This window comes from Periplaneta americana, chromosome 13 (assembly GCF_040183065.1).
Source record: "Periplaneta americana isolate PAMFEO1 chromosome 13, P.americana_PAMFEO1_priV1, whole genome shotgun sequence".
Lineage (NCBI taxonomy): Eukaryota > Metazoa > Arthropoda > Insecta > Blattodea > Blattidae > Periplaneta > Periplaneta americana.
In genome coordinates this window covers 69,618,375-69,637,480 of record NC_091129.1, presented here as the reverse complement: position 1 = coordinate 69,637,480, position 19,106 = coordinate 69,618,375, and the positions used below count along the sequence as shown (strand labels likewise).

The 19,106-nt window shown below is 34.2% G+C and overlaps 1 protein-coding gene across 1 annotated transcript in view; it reads right to left on the bottom strand.

The window, feature by feature from the left end:
- The window catches only part of LOC138712020 (hemocyte protein-glutamine gamma-glutamyltransferase-like), a 116,905-nt gene extending 102,923 nt beyond the window's left edge, over positions 1-13,982 (bottom strand). Inside the window, exon 1 of the mRNA XM_069843404.1 lies at positions 13,840-13,982. The gene's annotated coding sequence lies outside the window, so the exon portion shown is untranslated. The remainder of the gene's footprint in view (positions 1-13,839) is intronic.
- Between the last annotated feature and the right edge of the window lie 5,124 nt (positions 13,983-19,106).

Here is a 19,106-nt window from a genome sequence, read left to right as displayed (position 1 = left end):
AAACATGATATTCCTCAAATCTATCAATTCATTAGTATTGCAAAATTCTTTATGGGTTAGACAACCAAATACAAGTCTTCTTAAGACATTCTTATCTACTTCAAAAGTTTTTGGAGGCAGCTTATTGAATGTTATAAAAGCATTGATTATGTAATTATTCATTGTCTTTGACAGTTTACATTTTGGAATGCTGAAGTAATCTTTCTTCCTTAGATCATAAGAGTGCGAACATCTTGTAACCGTGTTAGAATTCCTCAATTCATAATCATAGATGGTAGCTTGAAGGATATATATATATATATATATATATATAGCAGCGGTCATCAACACAGTGCACCCTCGGGCTAGCGTCTCTTACTCGCGAATAAGACATTGTACTAGCGTGCATCTGTGGCTGCTAGCGGGTATGCTTCCTCTCTCTCCCTCCTTCACGACGGTGCATATTGCGATACACTTCTTACCCGTTACCCATTTCAGCGAATGCTGACGACCACTGATATATCATCTAGTTGTAGTCAAAATTTCCTCTTTATAAATAATGGTTTACTGTGAGCAATTGGTGGAGACGAACGAATTATGGCTCTTGTTGCCCTTTTCTGAACTCAAAATATCTTCTGGATGTGTCAACTATTACCCCAGATTAGTAAATTATGATTAAAGGTTCTCTGGAAGTAAGCAATGTAAGCTGTCTTAACATGGTGATGTGGTACATACAGCTTTAAATTTCTCAATAAAGAAATCACCATTGAAAATTTGACAGTAATATTGTTAATGTGTTCTTCCCAGGTTAATAAGGAATCAAGAACTATCATATCATCTTCAGTCTATTAGATGTATCAATACATTTCAATGAAAATGTCAGAGATTCAGTTTTGGACTCATTTAGTAAAAAAAATCATTCGAAGAAAACCATGATTTGGCCATTGATAAATCAATGAACAAGGTGGCATTTGAATACTGCATGAAAGAAGTGAGATCCTGAAAAAGTTCAGTTATTGTAATAATATGCTTCTGAATTGGCATAGCTATCACAAAATTGTATTGCACTATATTGTCCGTTGTTATGAATCACAAGGTAAATGACTATTCCACTGACGCTTCAGCTGTTTCTGGGTGAGTCCTTAACATTATTCCTTAAGTAGACATACATTGCTAATCCGGCTTCACTTTTTGCCACATTAAGCATTCCTCTCCAGCTATCAAATCCATATATAGCCTATTACCTCTGGTTGTAATGTACCATACATCATAAATTTACACAAGTCGCCATGTCTCCGTCAGGAAAGGAAGAACCTGAAGGGCTCTATGTAATTTGTATAAACCTAAATATATAAGTTTGCAATGAATCTACAGTACTGTTCCGTTTTGTACACATAACATATTTTTACAAACTTAATCACGTATATGACAAGTATGGCAACACCACTTACTTTTACTCGGATTATTGCCTTTTTTATTACCCTCACTAATTCTTTTGAAATTTTCTGACAGTATCCACCTAAATTTTGTAAGAAATGAGTAGAGTCAGGACACGAGCACGATAGAATAGAATGAGATTCGAGAGTGGGGCACTATGTCCCAGCACTGCGACCTATTACGATCTATTGCGCTAACCTCAAGCTAGGAGTATTCCCAAACCCACACCGGCTGACTACACTAAGGTTCGCTGAGTAGCCAGGTTTCGAGCAGGTAACCCCCTCGTCTCTAGGCCAGCCCACTCCGTGCGTCTCCAGCTGGCGATCGGATATTATGGAATGATGACGAAAAGGAGAAATGGTGACGGAATTATGTAGATGTCTAATATGGGGAAAACGTGAGAACATCGAGAAAAACCCAACTGCGACCTTGTCCGCCACATGCGTCACTATTGATTTTTCAATGAAAAATCCTAAACCTAACCGGGACTGCAACTATAATTCGGTTGTCTAGATGGAGCTTGTTTGAGCTCTGGATATCAGTATTTTTATTATTATTATTACTATTATTATTATTATTATTATTATTATTATTATTATTATTATTATTATTATTAACAGAAAACAGAAAACTGATGTAGGTAAATTCTCATTTTTAAATCCAACTATAAATGATTGGAATGACCCACCTGCAGCTGTCTTTGAGGGCTGTCCTTCCTTAAGGAGATTAAAAAATAACTTTAAAATTTGTGTATAAAGTGTAAATTAAAATTAATTTTCTTTAAATGTAAATTATAAAAGTATCTTATGATGAGTTGCCAGACCTAACGTGTTGCAAATGTGTTCCACTTTATTTATTACTTTTTTTTCTTATTTTTATTATCTAAATCGTGTTTATTTATCACTTAACGCCAATATGTATCCCACTGTGTTGTTGTTTTTTATTATTAATCTATTTTTTGTGTACATTTTATTCAATTGTCGGTTTCTGATTTAATTATGTAAATCCCACTTAATTGTAATCTAATATTAATATGTATACTAATGTGTTTATTTTTATTTTTACTGTGTACATTTTTCTTTGTTTATTGAATTATCGGCTTCTGTTTTTATGTGATTCGCATTTGATTCTAACAAATTAATATGTATTTCACTATGTTTATTTTTAATTTATGAGGTAAATTTTATGTAACTACCTCTTTTGATCTCATTATGTAATCAGTATGTAATTACTTAATTCTGATCAAGTTTTATGATCAACTGTGTAAGCAAGTTTTAATCCTGGTTGAGTGTAAGAGAAGGCCTTAAGGCCTTAACTCTGCCAGGTTAAATAAAGCCATTATTATTATTATTATTATTATTATTATTATTATTATTATTATTATTATTATTATTATTACTATTATTATTATTATTATTTATTTTTAAGGTGACATGAATTTACTTAGTCTGACTAGTTATTCCCTTGGTTTTAATTGTAAATTATTAAAAAATAGCCTGTAAGATGGTCTTAGACTACAAATTTTTAGTTAAAATATAGTTATGTTTATAAGTATGAATAAGGGTGCAATTGTTTGTCTCATTTGAACAGTTGTATCAGTAAAGTTATGGTTTTACAGTGCTGTGAATAGTTTCGATCAGTGATAATTTATAGTGTTAATGAAATGTGTTCTATAGTGTCAGTGAAATGTGTTCTAAACTGTCAGTGAAATGTGTCAGTGCCAGTACAGTGAGTGAGATGAGAGTAAAGTGGAAGATTATTATGAATACCAATGTGAAACTTATGTAGGGCCTATACATATGTAGATTGTAAACTAAAATTAGGTTCACTTATTAATTAGGTTATTTCATGTATTATTATTATTATTAATTAATTAATTACAATTATTATTGTGTATTAATTGTATTGTGTATTCTAATTTTACTGTGTATTGTTTTTATTGTGTGTACCACTGCCACCGGGTGTTTGCCCACTTGCAGTGCAAATAAATACATATAGACCATCATCATCATCATCATCATTTCACGGGTTAAGCCATTAAGGCTCGTTCCGATCTCATAGTTTTCAATTGAAGTTTTGGATCCATCTCTTCCTCGGCCTACCGACACCTCTTCTACCTCTTGGATTATAAATCAAAATAATTTTCGGCATTCGGCCTACTTCCATTCTCTGAACATACTCCCTCCAAGTGTTCCTATATTGCTCTATTTTATCCATTAGTTTATAAATATTTAATTCATTCCTGACATCTTCTTCTTTCCTTTTATCCAAACGCGTGCAACCGGCCACTTCTTAGAAACTTTATTTCGGCTGCCTCTATGACTTTTTCTTCCTTTTTTTTTTGTTAGAGTTCAAAACTCACAGCCATACAGCAATATAGGGGCGGCTATTACCTTGTAAAACTTTAATTTAGTTCCTCTTCTAGTGTATTTTAGTGGTCTCTTAATTGTACCATATATAAAGTTAAATTTACTAAGCTTATTAGAGCGGTCTTTTTTCTTAAAGTAGGAAATATCACAGCCTAGATACTTAAAGCTATTCAATTGTTCAATAGATTTCCCATTCAAAATAATTTTGGCTCGTAATTTATCTGGCCCTTTAAAACTTAAAACTTTAGTTTTCTTCATTGATGTAATATTAATATTATAATTAAAAAAAATAATGTAGCCTTCTGTAAATCATCTTCTGAGCTAGATGTAAGAACCTGGTCATAGGCGGAGTTATGGGGAGGAGGGCACTGCCTCCCCAAACTTGTCTCAACTCTTTTTTTCTATTAACGTTAGGAAATATTGAATTCAAAAGATCTTTCTGCTTTTTTTTATGATTAAGTTTCTGTGCTTAAATTGGAAAATTAATGTCTTCAGATCATGTGTCTGGACTATAATATTTATTTTAAATTTCTGAATGTATAAGAATTTCTATACCTCATTTGAGGAATAAAAGCACTGTAATGTTTCTTTTGTAACAGCCTGTACTCATGTATTAGAAGTCTGCAGATGTTCAGGCTGCCACTTGGAGAAATATGAATGACATACTGCACAACAATGCAGAAAAAAGAAAAGTGATTTCGGTATAATGTGTAAACTTAAAGACAAGATGAAATAAAATAATTAGAGTTTACATTTCATATGATATCGTCAGGAAGGTAAACTTGATATAAAAGAGCTTCTGTTACGTAGTTTTATTGATGTATGCATGTGTTTCTGTATGAGAGAGAAAAAGAGGAAGACTGTTTTAAGTTATGTCCTATTATAATTTGTAGTAGATCTACAGTTGATGCCCTATACAACTCGGTCCGAAACATTGCGGATATGGATGTAACACTGTAAGAAACATGCCCCGAAAATACCTTTATTGAAATGAAATGAAATTAAATGATTAGCCTAAAAATGTCCGGTACCTTTATTAAATGATCATATTTCGATACACTGTACCACGGTCAAGCTATAACGGGGGAAAGAGGTAAAGGTGTCCCCTATAACCCCGTTATATGGGGATTCTATGGTTTTGCTTTGCCCGCCCCCACCCAAAGAAACGGTTCTTTCTTAGTCTATGAATTTAGTCATCTGCAAAAAGTAGTGTATCTAAATATTTATTTTTTTGTTTTAAAATGTGATTCTAGGTTTGTCTTCCAATTATAAATAGCATAGTCAGTATAGACATTAAAAAGGGAAGGAGACAGCGGACATCCCTGCCTTACACCTCTATTTATGGTTGCCGTTATATGTGTTCTATTTTTCATTCCAGTTTTTATTAATATCTTGTCTTATTACAATTATTAAATGTTGAGGTAAACCTTTCTGTTTCATAATATTCCATAATCTATTTCTATTAACTTTATCAAAGGCTTTTTCAAAATCTATGCATAGTAGAAAAGTTGGTAGGTCTCTATGTTATATTCTCTGTGTTTCTCAAATATCTGATTACTAGTAAATATACAATTTGAATAGAATCTGCCTTTCTTGAATCAATTTTGGACTTCTTGAATAGTATTCTCCATTATTAAATTAAAACGAGTTTTTAATATATCGATGGCTGAGAACCAGTCTGTTCTAAGTCCAGCTTTTTATAAGAAAGAAATCTGTGTTTCATTGTATTCCAGTTCTTGTCTGCATATATGAATCTAACAAAATTGTAAATGTTCCTCTCCATAAGGTTGCTATGAAGCTACTCCAAATTTTTTCACGAAACTTTGAATGTCAGGAGCTTAAAATAGCTCTACTGAAAAAAAAATAGTAAAATGGACTTGGAACAGTCTGGTTCTGAGCCATCGATATATGAACAAATTTTATAACAAATCCCCAAAACACGTCTCTCTAGTTTTCATAGTTTTGACGGTCTCCCTTCTTATAAATTGGATACATTTTTGCCATTCTCCATTCTATAGGGATGTGTTCAGTCTTCCAACAAATGTTCAACAGATATAAGAGTCGATACATTAATTGAATTGATGCATATTTAATTAATTCATTATTGATATTATCTATGCCAGGTGTTTTTTATTGTTACAATTATTGATAGTAGTTTCTAATTATTAAAAAGAAATTGAATCTACATTTTCATCTATTAGTGTCAAAATTGTTTCCTCTTCATCTGTTTGTTCTGTCCAAAGATCTTTAAAGTAGGATGTCCATTCTTATTGTGATATTAAGTTTAGTTTTAGGTTGTCTTTATGCTTATTATTACTAAATAAGTAGTAGTGGTGTTGATGAATTCGTGGAATGGCGAGACAAAAAACTCGAGAAAATCTGACCTCCCCAAATTTAATTCGGACTCGCACGGACTTGAACTGGCGACTATGTGAGAATCTTCGAGCAGAATCAATGTCCTCAGTTTCGCTCAGTGTACTAAAGAAAGAAGTACACGGAAGTCTACCAGCATTCCAAATGCTCTTATTTTAGGAAATTAACTTCTCTTGGCTGGTAGCTCCATGCTGGAGGCTTGGTGCGGGGAAGGGGTGCGTTTATTTAGTGACGGTCAACTCTGCCAAGAGCGGCCTATAGAGTACATACTGGACATGGAACAACAATGAGAGACTGTTTTTTTTATACATATAACTGGTCGAGGAATTGGGCTTCCTATGGCTAATACCGAGATAAAGAGATGATGAAAAATGACATTATTTTCCTGTTTACATTGCCGAGTGTTTTTGTTTACATTACAAAAACTTCCTATTCCACTATCGGCTTCCAACGGTCCAGTTAGCCTGTCGATACGCAATAACATTTTGCATGGTAAAGAGTTTTGTGACAACAGCGATAGAGACAGAATTTTGATGGTATTTCAAGCTCTTACAGCCACTACAGTATATCGCAATGCACCAACGCTAGAGAATGGTTTCTCTGGGAACCACCTTACAAAGATCAATATTTTTATGGTAGTCTAATTGTAAGTATGCTTTCGGAATTTGCAGCAATGTTGAATTTTGCACTTTTTCCTCTAAAAAAAATAGAGCTTAAATTAAACTGTCTTATGGTAAGAAAGTACATCATACAAGACAAGTAAGACTGTTACCGAAATTCACTTATTTATAAACGGCCAAAAATTGCATCAGAAAAGTCTGTGAAAGTGCGAAGACTTCATGAAAATTGATTAAAACCAAGTTATAGTTATAATCATTAAATTAAATTTAAGCATAAACAATGTCCTCAAAGACGATATCTATTTTTATTGGGTTATTTTACGACGCTGTATCAACATCTCAGGTTATTAAGCATCTGAATGAATAATGGAGGTGATAATGCCGGTAAAATGAGTATGGGGTCCAGCACCTATAGTTACCCAGCATTTGCTCTTATTGAGTTGAGGGAAAATACCAGAAAAATCTCAACCAGGTAACTAAACCCGACCGGGATTCGAACCCGGGCACCTGATTTCGCGGTCAGACGCACTAACCGTTACTTCACAAGTGTGAACGATACACATTTTGAAACCATTGATAATGAAAGTGAAATGAGGCGCTGACATGGGAAAGGTTCTAAGTCATAAAAACGACGAGGCGAAAAATAGTTTTGAGAACGCCATAAAGCATAGTTTATTACAAAAAAAAAATATATATTATTGCTTATGGAACATCAGAAAATTATCTGATTACAAAAAACTGCATTTCTGTTCGAAGAACAACAGCAATCAGATATCTTATAAAACTTTATTTTGCTTGTACGAAATTAATTAAAAATCAAAGAAGAAGAATGAATTTATGACTTCAAACAAAAAAAATGTATGCCACTTCTTATTTTTTAAGCACAAATTTCCCGATAAAACTCACAGTACTTCTTGCCCAGAAAATCCAGCATGACTAATAGGTCCTTCTTTTCGACTCACTTAAGACTGCCCTCTTTGTAAGAGGATGTAATGAGAGTTAACTAAATAGAAACCACGATAAAAATATAAACCGGTGTACAAAAATAAATACAAGAAAAAAATTTAAACACGAAGAACAGCAGGCTACCAATGTTTCTGTTGACACTCCAGGAAGGAAAAGACCTCAGACATTACATACAGTAATAATAATAATAATAAAAGTAGTAGTAGTAGTAGTAGTAGTAGTAGTGGTAGTAGTGGTAGTAGTAGTGGTAGTAGTAGATTACTAGTATTAGTGGTAGTAGTAGTATTAGTAGTAGCAGTATTAGTGGTGGTAGTAGTAGTGGTGGTGGTGGTGGTGGTGGTGGTAGTAGTGGTGGTGGTAGTAGTAGTAGTGGTGGTGGTGGTAGTAGTAGTGGTGGTGGTAGTAGTAATAGTGGTAGTGGTGGTGGTGGTAGTAGTAGTAGTAGAGTAGTGGTGGTGGTGGTGGTGGTGGTAGTAGTAGTGTAGTAATAGCAATAATAATAATAATAATAATAATAATAATAATAATAATAATAATAATAATAATAATAATTTAATTTATTAGAAGGTAGCAGAAAATTTTAGAAGTACACATGTAGTCCATGAGTAGCGATGTGACGTAAGGCTACACTAAAAAAGCACTCACCAGTATGCTGTCTAATGTTTAGTGTTGACCATACGGCTATTTACAGAGTACTGGACCAGTCTGTTGATACATATTGCCTAATGGGCAGCTGTGATTACCTGTCACATTCCTCAAGGGGCAATTGATTCTCCCCTAGCACAGTAATGTGTACTTTATCACTCACTATTTAACAATATTATAAAGGAAATGAAACGAGAACTCAAGTTTAAACGAGCACCAAAACTAAATAAATAATACACTAGTTGACTCAGGTCAAGTGCTCAAGGCTTAGCACACTACTTTATATTTGTTTACTTCTGTCACGGCAGCAATTCACTAGATTTACGCTCTGCGTGTTAAGGAAACTGCGGCACAATAATGGGACATGTTTCTTAGATGAAGCAACACGATGTTTCCTGGAAACCGAAATCTGTCTTTGCGCATTAGAAAGACGTTTCTACTGTGGAAATAAAGTAGTTACCAGTTACGCACATAATGTTAAATCAAATATCAAGTAATAAATTTCTTACCATGATGGTAATTATACATTTACGTAATAATTTTACACTCTATAAACAAAATTGAATTTTTAGGACAATACAAGGATACCGAAATGTAGAGCGTGAAAGAAATGTAGACATAGACCTACTATACGAGTGTACGTAATGAACTAAAAATATTTGTTAAGTATTGAATAAATTAAACAGTCTGTGCTTATCTAGTATTACATTTATAGCATTAACGTTTTCAGTACGTGTGTACCATTTTCAAATGCGAATGCCTGTTACATTTAAATAGGTCTGCTTAACTGTGGAATTAGGACATTCATGAACATCATTGATGCTGTTAATAAACTACATTAAAACACAATGAGGATGAAATAGATAAAATATATATGTTAACAATAGATAAAATATATAACTATTGTTAACATATATATTTTATCTATTTCATCCTCAATGTGTTTTTATGTAGTTTATTAACAGCATCAATGATGTTCATGAATGTTCCAATTCCACAATCAAGCAGACCTATTTAAATGTAACAGGTATTCGCATTTGAAAATGGTACACACGTACTGAAAACGTTAATGCTATAAATGTAATACTAGATAAGCAAAGACTGTTTAATTTATTCAATATTTAAGATTATAACTTGCTTATCGGAAACTTCATACATAATGAAATTTAAAATATTTGGTTTAATAACAAAAATAAAGGAATACAGAAATAAGTAAATGGATATTCCATCCCCAAAAAATTGACACTATGATATTGTTCTATAAAATAAATAACTATCGATCAATAAGAAGAAGAAGCATGGGGTGTAAGATAAAACGAAAAATATCCAAATAATTAGTATAAATAAAATTATTGCTGCGTAAGGCGTGAAAGACAATGATAACTATAATTAATTTCAATAAAATATTTTCAAGAGAGACACTCCTTTCATAACTTAGCATACAGACTACCTTATCGAATCGTCATTTAATTCCACTACGTCGCTACAGCTTGCATCTTTCAACATAATGTTCAGCTGTATTTACGCACAATCTGAATATATTGCGAACAGAATACATATCACTAAAAAAACATTATGGTCAGTACACGTATAGTTCCGAAGCTGACAGACTTTTGCTGTTTAGTCAACTGTCCGAAGATAGATCTGAACCTCAAAAGTGATACCAAATGACACCATTCCTAAGGAAACTAGACCAGGAGATAATGGGGTAGGGTGACCAGTTCTTTTTCTTCTCCATTGCATACATCGCCGAATAATATGCTTTCTTATCTGTAAGAAATAGTAACATTCACAGTTCAAGACTGAATATGGGAGAGTACAGATATATCTTTGGACTCACATGAAGATAAGTTCACATTGCGGACCACTCTAGTCGGGTGGTGAGCACGATACAAGACTACAAAGGACGACACATGACAAGGGACAAACTCTCAGTGCTGTGGAAGGAAGATGAATATCTTTTCTTGTCTTTTCCGGGAGTCGAATCAAGGGCCGCTTTAACAGGAAGCAGTAGTGTAGTGGGTATAGCGCTGGCCTTCTTTGCTCGAGGTTCCGGGTTCGATCCCGGCCCAGTTCGATAGCATTTAAGTGTGTTTATATGCGATAGGTCCATGTCAGTAAATTTACTGGCATGTAAAAGAACTCCTGAGTAACTAAACTGCGGCACAACGGCGACGCTGATATAACCTCCGCAGTTGCGAGCGTCGCTAAACAAACCATATTTTTTTTAACAGGAAGCCCTTACGTTATCCACAGAGCCAAGTATACCCAGTCCTTGTTATTTTGAGTTCTTTCGCTTCCTTATCCAATTAGCACCTAGCACGTCAGACTCCGATTTATTTTGTAAAGTCCAGAAATCAAGTCGTGTTAGATTGTTGACCGGATGATCGAAATTATTATAGTAGGGGCCGAAAGAATAGGCAGGTTTCTGACAGTACAGAAGAACACCCCACCCTACAACTTTCCCTGTGGTTTATGGCCCGAGTATCTGAACTTCATATCGTTCCGTCAGAATGTCAGTTATTCTAATGTGCTTCATTTTCTCCGAGTACAGACATGCCATATTATTGAGAATTGTAAATTTAAAGAGTCGCAGTTCTGAAATGGATAGTGATTAACAGTAAACGTTTTTAAATTATTTTTATGTAACTTAATGAACCGATTATTCTTTACAATTTATATTTGATGCTGATGATAATGATGTTGATGGTAAGAATATTAATGATTATGGGTATTATTTTTATATACAATAAAATTATTTTCAATTTGCGACATTACGTTTAAGATCATCCCAGGGGTCGGCAATCCTAACTGAGGTTTTCCATGGTTTCCTCAGTTATTTCCAGGCAAATGCCGGGATTGTACCTCTTGAAAGTCCGGCCATGGACGGCGATCCTTCCCTTAATCCTTTCATATGTGTGAGTGAATGATGTGTAATGTCTTAAATGTTTGTGTTGTATCGGAGGTGGCCCTGGCATTGAGCTGATCCCTCATCCAGGGAGGCCCTCCATGTCCTTGTGTGGTCAAAAAAGTATGTATGTGATCCATAGCTTAATACCTCTCCCGACAGATCGCGACCCTGTAAGGCCCGGGTGGCGTGGGTCGTGTAAATGCACCTAGGAGGGAGAGGTTAAACTGAAAGAAAGAAAGAAAGAAAGAAAGAAAGAAAAGTTATAAGATCTGTACATTAAGACTAAATTCATTAATTAATTTTCATATTTTATATTGGAAATTAAAGACCAGACGGATATTGGATAATATTCGTACTTTCACTATCACCTTTATCTATAGTACATTTAATAAAACAACTTACTTATGGCTTTTAAGGAACCCGCAAGTTCATTGCCGCCCTCACATAAGCCCGCCATCGGTCCCTATCCTGTGCAAGATTAATTCACTCTCTATCATTATATCCCACCTCCCTAAAAACCATTTTAATATTATATTCCCACCTACGTCTCGGTCTCCCCAAAGGTCTATTCCCCTCCGATCTCCCAACTAACACTCTATATGCATTTCTGGATTCGCCCATACGTGCTACATGCCCTGCCCATCTCAAACGTCTGGATTTAATAATGCTAATTATGTCAGGTGAAGAATACAATGCGTGTAGTTCTGCGTTGTGTAACTTTCTCCATTGTCCTGTAACTTCATCCCTCTTAGCCCCAAATATTTTCCTAAGAACCAAATTCTCAAATACCCTTAATCTCTGTTCCTCTCTCAAAGTGAGAGTCCAAGTTTTACAACCATACAGAGCAACCGGTAATATATGTGTTTTATAAATTCTAACTTTCAGATTTTTTGACAGCAGACTAGATGACAAAAGTTTCTCAACCGAATAATAACAGATATTTTCCATATAATTTTATTCTGCTTTTAATTTCCTTCCGAGTGTCATTTATATTTGTTACTGTTGCTCCAAGATATTTGAATTTTTCCACCTCCAATTTTATGTTTCCATTTCGTTCAATATTCTGGTCACGAGACATAATCATATACTTTGTCTTTTCGATTTACTTCCAAACCTATCGTTTTATTTGCTTCAAGTAAAATATCTGTGTTTTCCCTAACCGTTTGTGGATTTTCTCCTAACATATTCACGTCATCCGCATAGACAAGAAGCTGATGTAACCCGTTCAATTCTAAACCATGTCTGTTATCCTGAACTTTCCTAATGGCATATTCTAGAGCGAAGTTAAAAAGTAAAGGTGATAGTGCATCTCCTTGCTTTAGCCCGCAGTGAATTGGAAAATCATCAAATAGAAACTGGCCTATACGGACTCTTCTGTAAGTTTCACTGAGAACATTTGATAATAAATCTTTTTATGTAGTACTTTTTTTATTTTATTGGGTTATTTTACGACGCTGTATCAACATCTCAGGTTATTTAGCGTCTGATTGATATGAAGGTGTTAATGCCGGTGAAATGAGTTCGGGGTCCAGCACCGATAGTTACCCAGCATTTGCTCATATTGGGTTGAGGGAAAATCCCGGGAAAACCCCCGACCGGGATTCGAACCCGGGCCACCTGGTTTCGCGGCCAGACGCGCTAACCGTTACTCCACAGGTGTGGACTTTATGTAGTACTGTTGCAAAATTTTTCTTAAGGTGCTTTCATTTATCACTATTATTATGTTTACGTTAGCGCTTCCGTTATGTCGCCATTGGCGCTTATGATAGTCCTTAATTATAAACAATTCGACCCTCACAAGTACTAACATTGTAACTCACTTTCTTACATTTTTCAGGAGATGAAAATGAAGTTTTAAAATGATCGTGTAAATCAGTGTATAAAGATATGTAATGTAACAATAAGATTTTACATACAATTGGGGAGGTTTAGAGTTACAATGAGAGTACTTGGAGAAAAAGAAACAATTTAAGACCATATTAACTAGGACAACTCAAAACCATAACAAATTGAGTTACAATGTTAGTACTTGGGAGAGTCGAATTGTTGGCGGAAATGTAATCAACCGAAAACAAGATCTGTATAAGAAAACTAAATTCATTAATTAAATTTTCATATTTTATATTTGAAATTAAAAACTAGAGGGATATTTAATAATATTCATACTTTTACTATCACCTATATCTATAGTACATTTGATAATAAATCTTTATTGTGCAGTGGCGTTGCCAAATCTTCCTTATGATGCCATCATTTATCGCTATTGTTATGTTTACGTTAGGTGCTTTAGTTATGTCGCCATTGGCGCTTATGATAGACCATATAAAATAGTTGGCACAAATGTAATCTACTGGATCAAGGATTTTTTGGAGGGAAAGTAGCGTTAAGGAGTAATACGGAAGCCGCCTATTCCTTCTGACTTTACTATAGAATTTCAGTAAGCCACGGATACAAATGACATATGCTGTAGTCTTTAGTGTATGACACAAGATCTCACTCCGTTAACTAGTATGAGTGATATAAAGTAAAAGTAACTTACTTCGTGTGCAGTAGAGAGGACGCGGAAACTTTGATTGGTGTGGCAGGCAGACCGTCTTGAATCGCGTTCAGCCAGCACTCTGATGTCTTACTGCCAGTCCGCCGGTTATATCTCTCCTTCTACTTCCACCTCACTCAGTTCCGGCCCCCTCCTTCGATAACTTTATTAGTGGTTGCAATATCTTATTAAATGGACTAGTCAACTGTATTAGAGGCTTGCGTCCTGAATGCATTCTCGACTTTATCGTTACAGAGAACTCAACTTGTCGCAATATCCGATCCATTTCCATCAGCGGACGTTCCCAGCAATGCACGCATTTTGAAGGTGACCCGTTAATATTCGTAACAGAACTGTAATGCTAATCACATTGGTAGTTATATATTTATTGAACATATCATAGACCAAGTCACACAGTTTTTTCGTCTAGGATGCAATTAAACATGTCCCCCTGAACTTTTAAATGACGTCAATGAAAAATGTAGATATAAAAAAATGCCTTAAATGAAAATGACAAGACATGCGAAAATAAGAACACTACTACTGTGCTCTAAAGAACGTGAAATCTTTATTCTAAGAATTGCACAAAAAATTATATTTTTTTTTCGGATTCCAATGTAGGCTGTGTAATTAATTGAGATTTGAAATATATAAGTGTTAAACCAGGCCTGTACAAGGTTTGCGCTCTCCGAGTCGGCTCACAGCTCGAGAGCGGAATGCAGACATTGGCTGCGCTCTGTATAAGGGTGGACTGGAAGTAAGAGTGATCTCGTACTAGTACGAGTGTTCATGAAATGAATTCCCGTTCAGTGCATATTGGTGCATAATCTAGTGATTAGAAATTGTGAAATTGTCCCCAGGTAGAAATTTTGCTAACTCGGTGGTCTGGTCCAAGAATGTTTACGAATGATTAAGTGAATCATCCGTGGAAGAATATAAGAGTTCATAGCTTCACCACCTAATAGTTGCCGACCTTAATCTTTTGCCTTCTGAGTGGGATGAAGAGTAATATTTAATTGAACTTGAACAGAAACATTCGGAATAATTCTCACTATTAATGCAATAAATAAGCAAACGTTAGTCGAAAACGCTTGCAATTATTTTTTTTTTCGCACTCTTATTGTAAAATTATGTAATTGAATGAATGAATGAATAAATAAATAAATAATAAAATAAGTAAATAAATATAAATAGATGGATGGATAGATAGATAGATAGATAGATAGATAGATAGATAGATAGATAGATAGATAGATAGATAGATAGATAGATAGATAGATAGATAGATAGATAGATAGATAGATAGATAGATAGATAGATAGATAGATAGATAGATAGATAGATAGATAGATAGATAGATAGATAGATAGATAGATAGATAGATAGATAGATAGATAGATAGATAGATAGATAGATAGATAGATAGATAGATAGATAGATAGATAGATAGATAGATAGATAGATAGATAGATAGATAGATAGATAGATAGATAGATAGATAGATAGATAGATAGATAGATAGATAGATAGATAGATAGATAGATAGATAGATAGATAGATAGATAGATAGATAGATAGATAGATAGATAGATAGATAGATAGATAGATAGATAGATAGATAGATAGATAGATAGATAGATAGATAGATAGATAGATAGATAGATAGATAGATAGATAGATAGATAGATAGATAGATAGATAGATAGATAGATAGATAGATAGAGAGACAGATAGACAGACAGACAGAGATAGATGGACGGACGAACAGACAGACAGATAGGTAGACAGACAGACAGATAAAACTATAAGCCATAACTTCTTGAGGAAAACTTTGGAAATCAAATTCCTTGTCGGTTAACTGGAAGAAGTGACACTATTATACTGAAATTGCGACATTTTCCTTGGCGCTGAAATGGAAATGCATTTATATTATTAGATTCTATTCCAGTAGGAAGATTAAACTGACTGTACAGCGTCTGGTTGATGTGGCAATCTTTCAACTACAACATGTGATGTGCTACTGTAGCTCCGTATTCTTAGCTAAAGTGCGGTTTCCTCATACTGACCACACGCTTCCGCAACCTCGCTGTCCTTTACAACTATCTGCAAGCCAGTCTCTGTCATTTTTCTAAGAAGCGAACTGTAGTGACCGGTGAATCATATGAAATATACAGTAATAAAGTTAGCAATGAAGATGAATACAAAATAAGACAATAACGACAATCATGAATGACAATATTTACAATTATGATCACCGCAATAATGATAACGGTAATAGTGACAACTATAGCGATGCCAATACGATAAATATGATAACGACAAGAATGAGAATGATGACAACCGTAATGAGATCGACAATGTCAATGGCAAAGATGCCGATGTCAATAGTAACGATGACTGAAAAGAATCACGGTAACAGTCACAGTAATCATAGTTAGAAACGACATTGACGACAAAAACAATAACGGCAACGATAAAGATGACTAGAAAGAGTGATGATAACAATTACAATGATTTCTATTAGGACGACAATAACCTAATGTAGATGACACTGATGGTGGCAATAACAACGATGACAATGATAATGCTGACTATAATGAGTGATGATAGCAATGACAATGGCCTAATGCTGATGACAATAACAAAGAAGACAATGGTAATGGTGACAATAATGAAAGTGATAGAAATGCAGATGGCAATGACAATAACACTGATGAAAATAGTAATGATGACTATGAGTGATGATAGCAATGACAATGGCCTAATGTTGATGCCAATAACAATGATGACAATGGTAATGATGCCTATAATGACAGTGATTGAAATGGCAAGATCTAATGCAGATAACAGTGACAATAACAATGATGAAAATGGTAATGATTATAATGAGAGTGATGATAGCAATGGCAAAGGCCTAATGCTGATAACAATAACAAAGATGACAATGGTAATGATGACTACAATGAAAGTGATAGAAATGACAAAGACCTAATGCAGATGACAATGACAATAACATTGATGAAAATGGTAATGATGACTATAATGAGAGTGAAGATAGCAATGACAATGACCTAATGCCGATAACAATAACAAAGATGACAATGGCAATGATGACTATAATGAAAGTGACAGAAATGGCAAAGACCTAATGCAGATGACAATGACAATAACAATGATGAAAATGGTAATGATGACTATAATGAGAGTAAAGATAGCAATGACAATGGCCTGATGCCGATGACAATAACAATGATGACAATAGTAATGATGACTACAATGGAAGTGATAGAAATGGCAATGACCTAATGCAGACGACAATGACAATAACAACGATAAAAATGGTAATGATTATAATGAGAGTGATGATAGCAATGGCAAAGGCCTAATGCTGATAACAATAACAAAGATAACAATGGTAATGATGACTACAATGAAAGTGATAGAAATGACAAAGACCTAATGCAGATGACAATGACAATAACATTGATGAAAATGGTAATGATGACTATAATGAGAGTGAAGATAGCAATGACAATGGCCTAATGCCGATGACAATAACAATGATGACAATGGTAATGATGACTATAATGAAAGTGATTGAAATGGCAATGACCTAATGCAGATGACAGTGCCAATGATTAGTGTTTTTGAAATTGCTGATATTAGTGGTGTTATAGTTCACTGATGTTGAAGTGGTTATATTAGGTCTATTGATGTTGAAGATAATGTCATTAATGGTGCTGAAAAAGGTATTATTAGTGGTTTTGAAATTGGTGATATTAGTGATGTTGAAGACGGTGATATTAGTGATTTTGTTGACATGATGATGTTGATCACTGGTAATAATAAAATTATATTGATAGTGTCGACGATAATGATGGTGGTGTGATAATCGACTCGTTCTGATACATTTTAAATAACAGTGTCAATGGTCTAACTCCGGGAGGACTTCCGATCCTTCTTGACGATGTGATATTGAATTACATGTGGTACATAATTTTGAGCGATCGGTGCTAATTGTCTCGTCGGCGCCGCTCCCAAACCCAATTAGCGCGGGTCCCATTAGACAGCGCTGAATCCCGTCGTAATCACGTGGAACTGCCCCGTCTTGCTAATATTCAATTGTGCTCAACGAATAATGTGTGAGTCGAGGATCAGCAGCTACCCTGTCCACTGGCGTGACTAATCTGCGGGGGCAGCATAATATTAGGAGACGCTGAAGACGAGACAATTGTGTCCCCTCAATAGCTCTACAGCACTCTACGGTCCTTTACCTCTTCAATCGTTCCCCTTCAGTCGTCACTTTATATGCCTGACTCTTCCACTTAAAATGATAAAATTATATTCTACACGGTTTAGTCATTCATATTTCACAAAGGTCAATCATATTTCGAAATATTTATTGAATCGTGTATCTTCTGGCTTCAATAATATTTTGAAATATTTATTGAATTATGTATGTTCTGCCTTTAATAACATTTTTAAATATTTATTCAATCGTATATGTTCTGGCTTTAATAACATTTTGAAACATTTATTCAATCGTGTATGTTCTGGCTTTAATAACATTTTGAAACATTTATTCAATCGTGTATGTTCTCGCTTTAATTAACATTTTGAAATATTTATTCAGTCGTGTATGTCCTGGCTTGAATAACATTTTGAAATATTTATTGAATCCTGTATGTTCTGGCTTCAATAGGTAACATTTTAAAATATTGAATCGTGTATCTTCTGGGTTCAATAACATTTTGAAATATTTATTGATTCGTGTATTTTTTGCTTCAATAACATTTTTAAATATTTATTAAATCGTGTATCTTCTGGCTTCAATAACATTTTGAAATATTTATTGAATCCTGTATGGCTTCAATAACATTTTTAAATATTTATTCAATCGTGTATCTTTTTGCTTCAATAAAATTTTGAAATATTTGTTGAATCGTGTATGTTCTGGCTTTATTAGGTAACATTTTAAAATATTTATCTAATCGTGTATCTTCTGGCTTCAACAACATTTTGAAATATTTATTGAATCGTGTATCATCCGGCTTCAATAACTTTTTGAAATATTTATTGAATCGTGTATGTTCTGCCTTTAATGACATTTTAAAATATTTTTTTCAATTACGTATCTTCTGGCTTTAATAACATTTTGAAATATTTATTGAATCGTGTATGTGCTGGCTTTAATAACAATTTTAAATATTTATTGAATCGTGTATCTTCTGGCTTCAATACCATTTTGAAATATTTATTGAATCGTGTAC